Here is an 11,604-nt window from a genome sequence, read left to right on the forward strand (position 1 = left end):
CTGCAAGGAGCTAAGGTGTTTTCCAAGATCGATCTGCGATCGGGGTACCACCAGCTGAAGATTCGAGAGCAGGATATACCTAAGACAGCTTTTACCACGAGGTAGGGGCTATATGAGTATACCGTTATGTCATTTGGCTTGACTAACGCACCTGCCTATTTTATGAACATGATGAACAAGGTGTTTATGGAGTTTTTGGATAAGTTCGTCGTGGTGATCATTGATGACATTCTGGTCTTCTCGAAGAATGAAGAAGAACATAAAGAGCATTTGCGTTTGGTACTTGGGAAGCTCAAAGAACATCAGTTATACGCCAAGTTCAGCAAGTGTGAGTTTTGGTTGAAGGAAGTTGGATTTCTTGGACATGTTATATCCGGGGAAGGAATAGCGGTAGACCCCACCAAGGTTGTCACTGTGACAAATTGGGAGTCACCCACGTTAGTTGGAGAGATCCGGAGTTTTCTTGGACTCGCAGGATACTACCGGAGGTTCATTGAAAATTTCTCAAAGATTGCGAAGCCTATGACGGAGTTGTTAAAGAAGGACACCAAGTTCAAATGGACTGAGGAATGTGAGGCCAGTTTTCAGGAGTTGAAGAAACGCTTGGTTACATCGCCAGTGTTGATTCTGCTAGATCAACGCAAGGATTATGAAGAGTATTGCGACGCTTCTCGTCGAGGACTTCGAGCCGTACTTATGCAGGAGGGAAGAGTTGTTTCATATGCCTCACGACAGCTTAAACCCCATGAGTTAAATTATGCTACGCATGATTTGGAGTTAGCAGCCGTAGTACATGCGTTGAAGACATGGAGACATTTTCTCATCGGAAACCATTGTGAGGTATACACGGATCACAAGAGTTTGAAGTATATCTTCATGCAGAAGGAGTTAAATCTCAAGCAAAGGAGATGGTTAGAACTCATTAAGGATTATGATATGAGATTGCACTATCATCCCGGAAAGGCTAACGTAGTAGCCGATGCGTTGAGCCGCAAGAGTCATGTCAATACACTCATGATCGGAGAGTTACCCAAGGAGTTGGCAGAAGACCTTCGCGAGCTATGTTTGGAGATAGTTCTGAGAGGCTATGTATCAGCATTGGAGATTCAGTCTATTTTGATGGATAAGATCAGAGAGGCTCAGAAGACGGGCAAGGAGATTGCCGAAATAAAGGAAAGAATGAGTAAAGGAAAGGCTAAAGGATTTCGTGAGGATGAGCACGATACCTTATGGTTTGAGGACCGCGTATATGTGCCAAATGATCAGGAGATCAGGAAGTGGATTCTAAGAGGCCCATGATTTGCCATATTCGATTCACCCAGGAAATACCAAGATGTATCTGGATTTGAAGGATAGTTTCTGGTGGACCGGAATGAAGAAGGATATTGCAGAGTATGTAGCAGTTTGTGATGTATGTCAGAGAATGAAGGCCGAGCATCAGAAGCCAGCAGGATTGCTACAACCATTGCCGATACCTGAATGGAAGTGGGATAAACTAGGCATGGACTTTATCACGGGATTACCCAGGACTCGTTTAGGCTATGACTCGATATGGGTTGTAGTCGATCGTTTGACGAAAGTAGCTCATTTCATCCTAGTGAAGACCACTTACACCAGTGCTAAGTTGGCAAAGATATACATGACCAGGGTCGTATGTCTGCATGGAGTTCCGAGGACCATTGTATCAGATAGAGGAACCCAGTTTACCTCAAAATTTTGGAATCAGTTGCATGAAACTTTGGGAACCAGGCTAGAGTTCAGTACAACTTTTCACCCACAGACAGATGGACACACTGAGAGAGTCAATCAGATTCTGGAGGACATGTTGAGAGCTTGTGCACTAGATTATGGATCTAGTTGGGACGATAACTTGTCGTATGCAGAGTTCTCTTATAACAACAGTTATCAAGCTAGTTTAAAGATGGCCCCTTTCGAAGCACTATACGGAAGGAGGTGCAGAGCACCGTTGTTGTGGGACGAAGTTGGAGACCGACAGTTATTTGGACCAGATTTGATTAAAGAGTCTGAAGAGAAGGTTAAGCTGATTCGCGATAGACTCAAGGTAGCCCAGTCCAGACAGAAGAGCTATGCGGATTCTAAACGCAAGGAGACAGTTTACAAAGTTGGAGACAGAGTGTATCTTCGTGTATCCCCACTTCGAGGAGTGAAGCGCTTTGGAGTTAAGGGAAAGTTAGCGCCATGTTTTGTGGGACCATACAAAGTTTTGGAACGTATGGGAGAAGTTGCTTACAAGTTGGAATTACCCGAAGGATTGTTAGGAGTTCACGATGTGTTCCACGTTCCTCAGTTGAAGAAGTGCCACGCAGAGATAGCTGATATTCCTCTGAGAGATACAGTACCACTGGAGGCGATACAGTTGGATAGCGATTTGACCTACGAGGAGAAGCCAGTTAAGATTCTTGATTTTGCCAGCCGTGTCACACGCAACAAAGTAATCAAGTTCTGCAAAGTTCAGTGGAGTCACCATACTGAAGATGAAGCCACCTGGGAACGAGAGGAAGACCTACGAAAGGATCATTCTCACCTATTTTCTAGCCAACCCGAATCTTGAGGGCGAGATTCATCTTAAGGGGGGTAGGTTTGTAATATCCCAAATTTTTAATTTGGAATGTTATACATTAGATCATCATTGCATATCAGATTTTATTGCATTTTTGTTTGATCCTAGAAATTCTATGCAACTCAAGGACCCGCGGAGAGTGTTGGGGATTTCATTATTTTCATATTTGAGTTTTTCTCAAATTTTGAAAAGAGGATCATTTGATTTTAATTATTTTTCTCTTTGAATATTTCTTTTATAAAAAAATAAAAGAGAGGATAAAATGACTTCCTCAAAACAAAGAAATATCGGAGATTTAATATTAAAATCAAATAAGATTTTTATTTGGAGTTTTGTCGCTATTTTATTTGAATTAGGAAAAATATGTGTTTTTCTAAATTGCATTTTAGGCCCAAATAAATATTCAACTTGTGCGGCCTATTTTTAGAGGACGGGGAAAATTTATTTCGGGATTTTTGGAGTCCGTTTAGTATTTATTTTATTCGTTTTTCCGAGCGGAATTATTTAAAAAAAAGGGGAACCGACCTACGGGCCATATCCAGCTCGGACTCCTCCCAGCCCCCCTTTATAAGCCGCCCCAGCCCCGCAGCCCACCGCCGCCCCAGCCCACCCCGCGCCAACCCTAGCCGCCGCCTGCTGCCGCCACGCCGCCGCTGCCCGCCACCGGATCTAGCCGCCATTGACCGTGGTTTGACCGGTCGGTTTTCTTTGGTAAACCCTGGTTTTTTTTATTTTCCGGTTTATTTCATTAGATCGATTTTATTTTTCCGGTTTAGTTATTTAGCGGACGTTCGTCCGTACGTTCGTTTAACGAACGGTTTTCACCGTTTAGCCGCAGACAGCGAACGTTCATTCGTTAGCCTGTTCGTCAATTTTTCTTTTTCTAGGATTTTTCCGCTATTATTTTCGATCGCGATTTCTGATCCGATTTTTGTTTTAGTTTAACTTTTCGCTCGTTTATCAGAATCATGCGATTCAAGCGCCTAGAGTTTCGTCTCGAAGCCCTCTTTCTGTTTAGCCAACTTAACAAGTTTTTGCTACTGTAAAATTTGACTTTAGTCCAGATTAGTAAACGATGCTTGTTTCTTCCGCCGTTTGAGTTTTGTTGCTTCGTTTGATTTGATTCTTTTTGCAAACCGGAGTTCTTAAGTTGAACTTTCTGGTTAGATCTCTTATTTGAGTTTTACCCGTGCCCTTGCTTGATTGCTTATTGTATCTTGTTTGTTTGCGATAGAGTACCTGGAGTGTGAAGCGTGCTACTACGAGTCTTTAGGTTTCGCGGATCATCAACAAGGCAAGTAAAACTTTGATCATACCTCTTTACTACCCAGTTTCTATGCATTAGTTTCAACCCACAAACATTGCATGGTTAGGATCTAATTAAATTGTGGGTTTGGGAAGTAGATGAGGTAGTACCTATTCACCTGTTTATTATCAAACCTTTGGGAGTTACTTCTACGTTGCTTATACTGCTATGCTATGCTCGTAGACGTGGATTGGGTGAGTGTATCCATGACAGATGTGAGTATTGTTAATTAATGGTTAACTTAAGGTGGCAACTTTAATACACATCTGGGTGGATTGAGGCACCTGGGGAATCTAGTGATTGCCTGTATTTTTGGAAATCCCGAGGTACCGTGTGATTCTCCTATGGACTGCCACCCAGGCTCAAAGGGATCATGAGATTATTCATGCTAGAAACTTTCGTGTGCAGCCACAAGCCATTATGGGCTCTGGTATAGTTGAGTATGTTGTGTGACCTCTTACAGTGGTAGGCTAGCAGATGTAGGGGATGTAGGTGGTACTGTCTACCCATCGTAAGGTGCTAACGCTTCTGAAAGACTGTGTCTCGGTCATCCGTTTCTCAAACACCATGTAGTGCGAGAAATCCAGCGGAGGAGATCGAATCTTGTGGGGAAAAGTGCGCAAACCTCTGCAGAGTGTACAGACTAATCATGGTTAGCCGTGTCCCCGGTTATGGACATCTTGAGTATCTGGTTCTTGGATTATCATGTGGATCTCATCACTCTTAATTATAAAAATTTGATTGGGTTATTTATTACTTTTAATTGGGATTGATATGGGGTTTACCATTCTCAATGTTTAACAACCACCATGATAGTTAAATAAAATATATTCCTTTGTAGTAGGGAAAATTGGCTTTTTGCAAAACATATTAACCATACAGCCTCCACCAGCCATATATGCATGTAGTGATAGCATTATTCTGTTCATTAGTCTCTTGTGTTACATTGCCAGCATATTCCATGTGCTGACCCGTTTTCGGGCTGCAACGTATCATGTTGCAGACTTTTCAGACGACGAGTAAGGAGCCTTAGGTCGTGGTCTTTCAGTCAGTGATGCCGTTGGAGTTGATGGACTCACTTTATCTTCCAAGCCTTCCACTGTTATCCTATTAGATGGCCTTAAGCCATATTTATTGTAATAAGTTCTCTTTTGAGACATTCGTTGTAATAAGTGTGTGATTGCTTGATGAGGACATGACTACCTTGGATACTACCAAAAATATTGCATGCATGCATATTTGTCAGGTGATTTCTAGTGCAAACTATTCAATATTCTATTTATGTTATCCAGAACAAAAATCCTTCACACACTTTTGTGTTTTGTCTAATTGCAGGTGTATGGGACATTTGTACAATCCACATATGAAGATAGGGGAAAAGGAGAAGTTTAGGTTCTGTTCAAAAAGTCCTCTCACGTCACTTTTGGGCCAAGAGAAGATAGAGTCCAAGTCTCTCACGTTCTGGATTCAGATTCGGACTGCACAGACATACCTGAGTCAAAACGCCAACAACTTCTTCATACGGACTCCGAATTGGGTGATTCTTTTTTTGTTGGAAAGTAGATTTCGTCCTCTTTCCAACCCAATTGGATTCACCTTTAAATTCGTCCGGAGCGTTGAGATATGGACGAAACAATCTGACGCTGCAGCAGAATCCGAGTCAAACAACAAGTCCAAAGGTGTTGCATCACCTTCACTTGGGCCCATGAGCCTTATATGACCTAGGGTTGGTTTTAGGATGCCTTGGGACGCCCTCCCACCTCCTTGGCCTCCACCCCTTGCTCCTATATAAGTAGATCCATCTAGTAGCTTTTTGCTTGGGATTTGTTTAGTTAAAAGTTAGCCATTGCAACTTCGTGTACTTCGTTTGTGTCCAACGACCAGACCAAGACCGCTTTTGGATCCCCACCTTTATCAATACTTCATCTATATTCGCAATATTCAGATTGCATTATCATATTCTTGCTTGTTCTTTGATTGCGTGCAGGAATAGACCTTCGTGGTCAGGCTGATCGTGCTTCCAGCATCGTCAGTAACCTCGGGAGATTGGTTTAGCGATTGCTAAGGCGCAACGTTGTGCACGTTTGTAGTCGGATCGTCCAAGTCGACTCCACCAAATTGATAGTAATCATCTCATCGAAAGATCGGGACACCCTCGCCTCTATCAAGTGGTATCAGTTTTCAGGTTGCTCGGTGAGAATTTCCAGTTATCCCTAGATTAGATTTATTTTCTTACCTATTGTCCAAGAAAAAGCCACAAAAAAAGTTAGATCTATTCATCCTTTGTCCTAGCCAGTCTGAGCCTTTGCAATTTTTTTTTCATTGTTTGCATTATTGAATTATCGGTTGCATCGTGGTGTCGAGTTGCTGGTCTTAGTGTCTAGTTCGTTTAAAGTTTCGAGTTCTGTTCACATAAGTCACGTCGCCGCTGCATCGTTATTCCTTCCGCTGTCCACCACCCATCCATCAATTTCCACCACGTGCTACCCATCGTTCATTGTCATAATCATAGTTCAGATCGTTCACATCTTTGCTTGATCTAATCTGCATCGTATCTAGTTTGTTTTGGAAAGAGGGAGAGAGAGAAAAAAGAGACAGAAAAAAAGAGAAAAAGGTAAAAAAAATCAGAAAAAGAAAAAGAAAAAAGTGTGAGGAAGAAAAAGAGAGAAAAAATTCGGATCTATCTAGACTCAGTCTCGTAGTTGAATTCGGATTGGAATCTGTTTTGTACACTGTTCAGTAAAACAGGCATAACTTCCTCATACGAAGTCAGTTTTGGCTCCAAGAGTACTCAAATGAAAGCTAGCGACGAGCCGCATCTAAATAGTTGCAGAGGCTAGTTCACTATTTGGCACCTCAAAATCGGCTTCTAAATAGGTCTTTTTGCCCTCCGAAGTTCGCGACACAGCTTATTCCAGTTTTTCTAGCCAGTTTTAGAATTTTTTGACTCCACATATCAACTCGGAATTGAGTGATTCTTTTTGCGTTTGAAAGCTTGATTCAGTGCCATTCTTGAGAAAAGTTATCAGAAAATTGGCTCAAACTTTTCAAAAGGAAAGTTGGAGACAGAGTTGTTGTATATCCTGCTTGGCAGTTGTTTTTCATCATTATCTTTACTGCCGTTGTGATCTTCACTTATATCTTGCTGTCCAGAGCTGCTTAGTATCCTTCATTGATGCTAGTTGTGCTACGCCGTGACCTCATTAGTGTTCTAGGCTCGCGTCTCTAGTCCGATCTAGCCTAGGACCAGCACAGTACCGTCGTTGAGCGTTTATTCAACATTGCATCTCTGAATTGATTATTGCTAATCTTTTGCTACCATATATAGCCAACCCTGCTCCACATATTTCTACACCGTGTATACGTACGTTCCCCTGGCAATCGCTTTACACAATCTTCGGAGTTATTTGACACCGCTGGTTGCCTGTCACCACCTGCCGCATGGTAAGAACTTGTAAGATATTGATATTTGCTTTACTGTGAGCACTTTACAACCACATCCTAGTAGTTCATAGGAACATTATTCTCGAATTTCGTTTCTTGTTTCTACTAATCATGACAGGTTCCGGAGATAGAAGTTCTTGGACGACGGACACATCTTCACCATCACGAGAGTTGGAACAACACACACAAGCACATGGCCAGGTTATCTCTTTACCATCATTTGAGGGTAGATTTAATCCTGCTATTTATCTAGCTTGGGAGCTTGAAGTAGAACAAGTTTTTAGTCACCATGACTTTTCTGAACTTGAGCGAGTACGAGCTGCCACTAGAGCATTTACTGGTTTTGCTTCTGTTTGGTGGAGTGTGCATTGTATGAAAAACATTGATAACCAACCCACAACTTGGAAAGATTTGAAAGATGTAACGAGACAACAATTTTTCTCTCCTTACTATCGTCGTGAATTGCGTCGCAAATTTGAACAATTTAAACAAGGCAACAACACTGTTCATGCTTACTACCAAGAGTTCAAATCTTATATGCATCATTGTGACATAGAAGAATCTGAGGATGATACAATGAATAGATTTTTTGGTGGTTTGAACCATGATATTCAGGCACGATTTCAGTATATTCCTCGTTGCATTACTGGTATGTATGTTCGTGCTTGTACCTTTGAGAGACAGTTACAGGAGGATGCATTGGGCGACTACAACAACTACTATTCTAGTTCTTGCTCACCACCACCGCTTGGTTCCTCCACCGTTGCACCTACTAGAGCAGCCAGACCTCAGATTGTGAGCGCGACATCATCTCAAGAGTATGGTACATTGCCATCATCCGTACCTACATCAGCTACATCTTTGCGACAAGGTAACAGTAAAGGTATTGATGATATAACTTCACATGAGAATGATGCATGCCTAGTTAACTTGAATACATCATGTGTTGAGTTACCTGTTGATTTGAGCGCATCACCTATTTTAGAGAATCATGTTACTGTCATGAATGCGTCATGTGATCAAACAACTGACATACCAATAATTTTGAGTGCACCCAATGAATTAACTGTTGATGCAAAAGAACCAATGTTTAATCATTTTGATATGACCTCTAATCTTGGTGATGATTCTGTGTCAAATGACTTATTGCATGTTTGTTTTTTTCAGCATGTTGTAGGATGTAAATTTGATGCAAGTAAGGTTTATTCACCAATGTTGGGATGGTTTAATGATGAATATTGTCAATCTTTTCATATGAATAAGAGATTCACTTATATGTGCAAACTGAGTTGCAATACTTTCATGCCTTCTACTTCTTGTGATAATATTTTGGCTTTATATTTTATTAACTATGAAAATTACGCATGTATACATGTGTCATATGTGCAAAATCGACAGGAAGTAAAAATGGATGACATATACATATACAACATGTACACCTTGTCTCTTTTGTTAGCCACATTTCAGATTAAGCAACGCCGAGGATGGCTTTATTTTCAAGAAGGGGAGGATGATGAGGACATGACTACCTTGGATACTACCAAAAATATTGCATGCATGCATATTTGTCAGGTGATTTCTAGTGCAAACTATTCAATATTCTATTTATGTTATACAGAACAAAAATACTTCACACACTTTTGTGTTTTGTCTAATTGCAGGTGTATGGGACATTTGTACAATCCACATATGAAGATAGGGGAAAAGGAGAAGTTTAGGTTCTGTTCAAAAAGTCCTCTCACGTCACTTTTGGGCCAAGAGAAGATAGAGTCCAAGTCTCTCACGTTCTGGATTCAGATTCGGACTGCACAGACATACCTGAGTCAAAACGCCAACAACTTCTTCATACGGACTCCGAATTGGGTGATTCTTTTTTTGTTGGAAAGTAGATTTCGTCCTCTTTCCAACCCAATTGGATTCACCTTTAAATTCGTCCGGAGCGTTGAGATATGGACGAAACAATCTGACGCTGCAGCAGAATCCGAGTCAAATAACAAGTCCAAAGGTGTTGCATCACCTCCACTTGGGCCCATGAGCCTTGTACGACCTAGGGTTGGTTTTAGGATGCCTTGGGACGCCCTCCCACCTCCTTGGCCTCCACCCCTTGCTCCTATATAAGTAGATCCATCTAGTAGCTTTTTGCTTGGGATTTGTTTAGTTAAAAGTTAGCCATTACAACTTCGTGTACTTCGTTTGTGTCCAACGACCAGACCAAGACCGCTTTTGGATCCCCACCTTTATCAATACTTCATCTATATTCGCAATATTCAGATTGCATTATCATATTCTTGCTTGTTCTTTGATTGCGTGCAGGAATAGACCTTCGTGGTCAGGCTGATCGTGCTTCCAGCATCGTCAGTAACCTCGGGAGATTGGTTTAGCGATTGCTAAGGCGCAACGTTGTGCACGTTTGTAGTCGGATCGTCCAAGTCGACTCCACCAAATTGATAGTAATCATCTCATCGAAAGATCGGGACACCCTCGCCTCTATCATTGCTACTCTGTTATAAATCCTTCAAGTACTGTGCGTGTCAGCATTACCTATCCAGGGATGACACTTATGCGCAGAGATCAGACTGGTTGAGGTCTGGTCGCTACAAGATGGTATCAGAGCACATGCTGACTGTAGGACACGACCACTAAGCTAAAGCCCTAGATCACTACTCTCTTCTAAATTTCTAACTCCTCTCCATTTTCTACTCTTTAGGATGGCGGATGCAAGGATCAAGTTCATGCAACCGGACGAAGACACCCCTTTTGGACGCCACTTGAAGGAAGTTACTAGGTACCTGAACATCGGAATACCAAGCTTCACAGGGACTTACAACGCCACTTTACCAGAAGAGGAGCGCTGGATGATTCAACTTCAAGTTCCAGGAAGGATCTCACGCCAGTCACTGAGCCCATAGAGTTTTCCTTTGATGCACCAACCTGGAGTCTAGGAAAAAGTATGGCAGCTCACATCACCATGGGACGCATTGGAGAAGTTGATCACCAGGATCTCAAGGATACTATCTACCAGATTTGTGGGCGCCTAGATGAGCAATGGGAGATGATCAGCACCAGGAAGGATAGATCTATTGCAGCTTTCATCCTGGAGTTAAACCAGCACATTCGACGCCAGGAGAACCAGATGTGCGCAGGCATGACAAATTAGAAGAAGGCGATGACAAGGATCACGGAACTGGAGGAAGAACTCAAGGCTACACGCGAAGATTATATGGAGGAAATCGTCGTACTAGTGGAGAAGAATGACGACCTGACAAAGAAGCTAAGAGTTTTCATGGGAGATCCCGTGCCAGGAGGAGAAGACGATGATTCCACTTGCCCGGAGAACTACATCATCATCGACGACACTGACTCGGACCCAGACGATAGCGATGATGACTATGTTGATGAAGCTGGAGCAGATATCATGGAGTCTTCGACCGAGCAATGTTTCTAGTCGACCACCATATCAGTAGTAGTATTCCACCATGTATATAGTATAGTCCAAGCACTTTTGTAACGATAGTTCTAGACCGATTGTATGCCCTTGTTTGATTTGATTGAGTGATATGTTTGTGTTTGTCTCATGTGCATATGGGTAGTGTTTTTCCCCTAGACCTGATTCTACTATGTTTTCTCATCTTTTCTAAACCCAGCAGATGCCTCCGAGACGCGACAATGGATTTGCTTTCCCACCGGAGCTCACTCAGTTGATCCAGCAGCAGAATGCATTGATGCAGATACTAGTCCAGAATCAGAACCAGGGGAACAACAACAACAAAAACAACCCACCACCACCACCACCAGTTGATCACTTAGCCCGTTTTCTTAGGCTGAATCCGCGGCGTTCTCCAGTAGCACCGAGCAGATTGTTGCAGATGATTTGCTCCGCAAGATTGAAAGGGAGTTGACTACTGCAGGATGCACAGATGCGGAGAGAGTGCGTTTTGCCGCACATCAGCTTGATGGACCCGCAGCATCATGGTGGGAGAATTTCATAGTCACTTACCCCATCGACACGGTGACATGGGATCAGTTTGAGCAGGCTTTTCGCACTGCCCATGTATCAGCAGGAGCTATGGCCATGAAGACGCATGAGTTTCGCAACTTACGCCAAGGAGGGCGCACTGTTGGCCAGTTTGTCGATGAATTTAGTAGGCTAGCACGTTATGCCCCAGATGACGTCGCTACAGATGCAGCTAAGAAGGAGAAGTTTCTGGAAGGACTGAATGATGAGCTGAGCATGCAGTTGATGGTGGCAAATTTCGATAACTACCAGGAGTTG

This window comes from Aegilops tauschii, chromosome 5, assembly GCF_002575655.3.
Source record: "Aegilops tauschii subsp. strangulata cultivar AL8/78 chromosome 5, Aet v6.0, whole genome shotgun sequence".
Lineage (NCBI taxonomy): Eukaryota > Viridiplantae > Streptophyta > Magnoliopsida > Poales > Poaceae > Aegilops > Aegilops tauschii.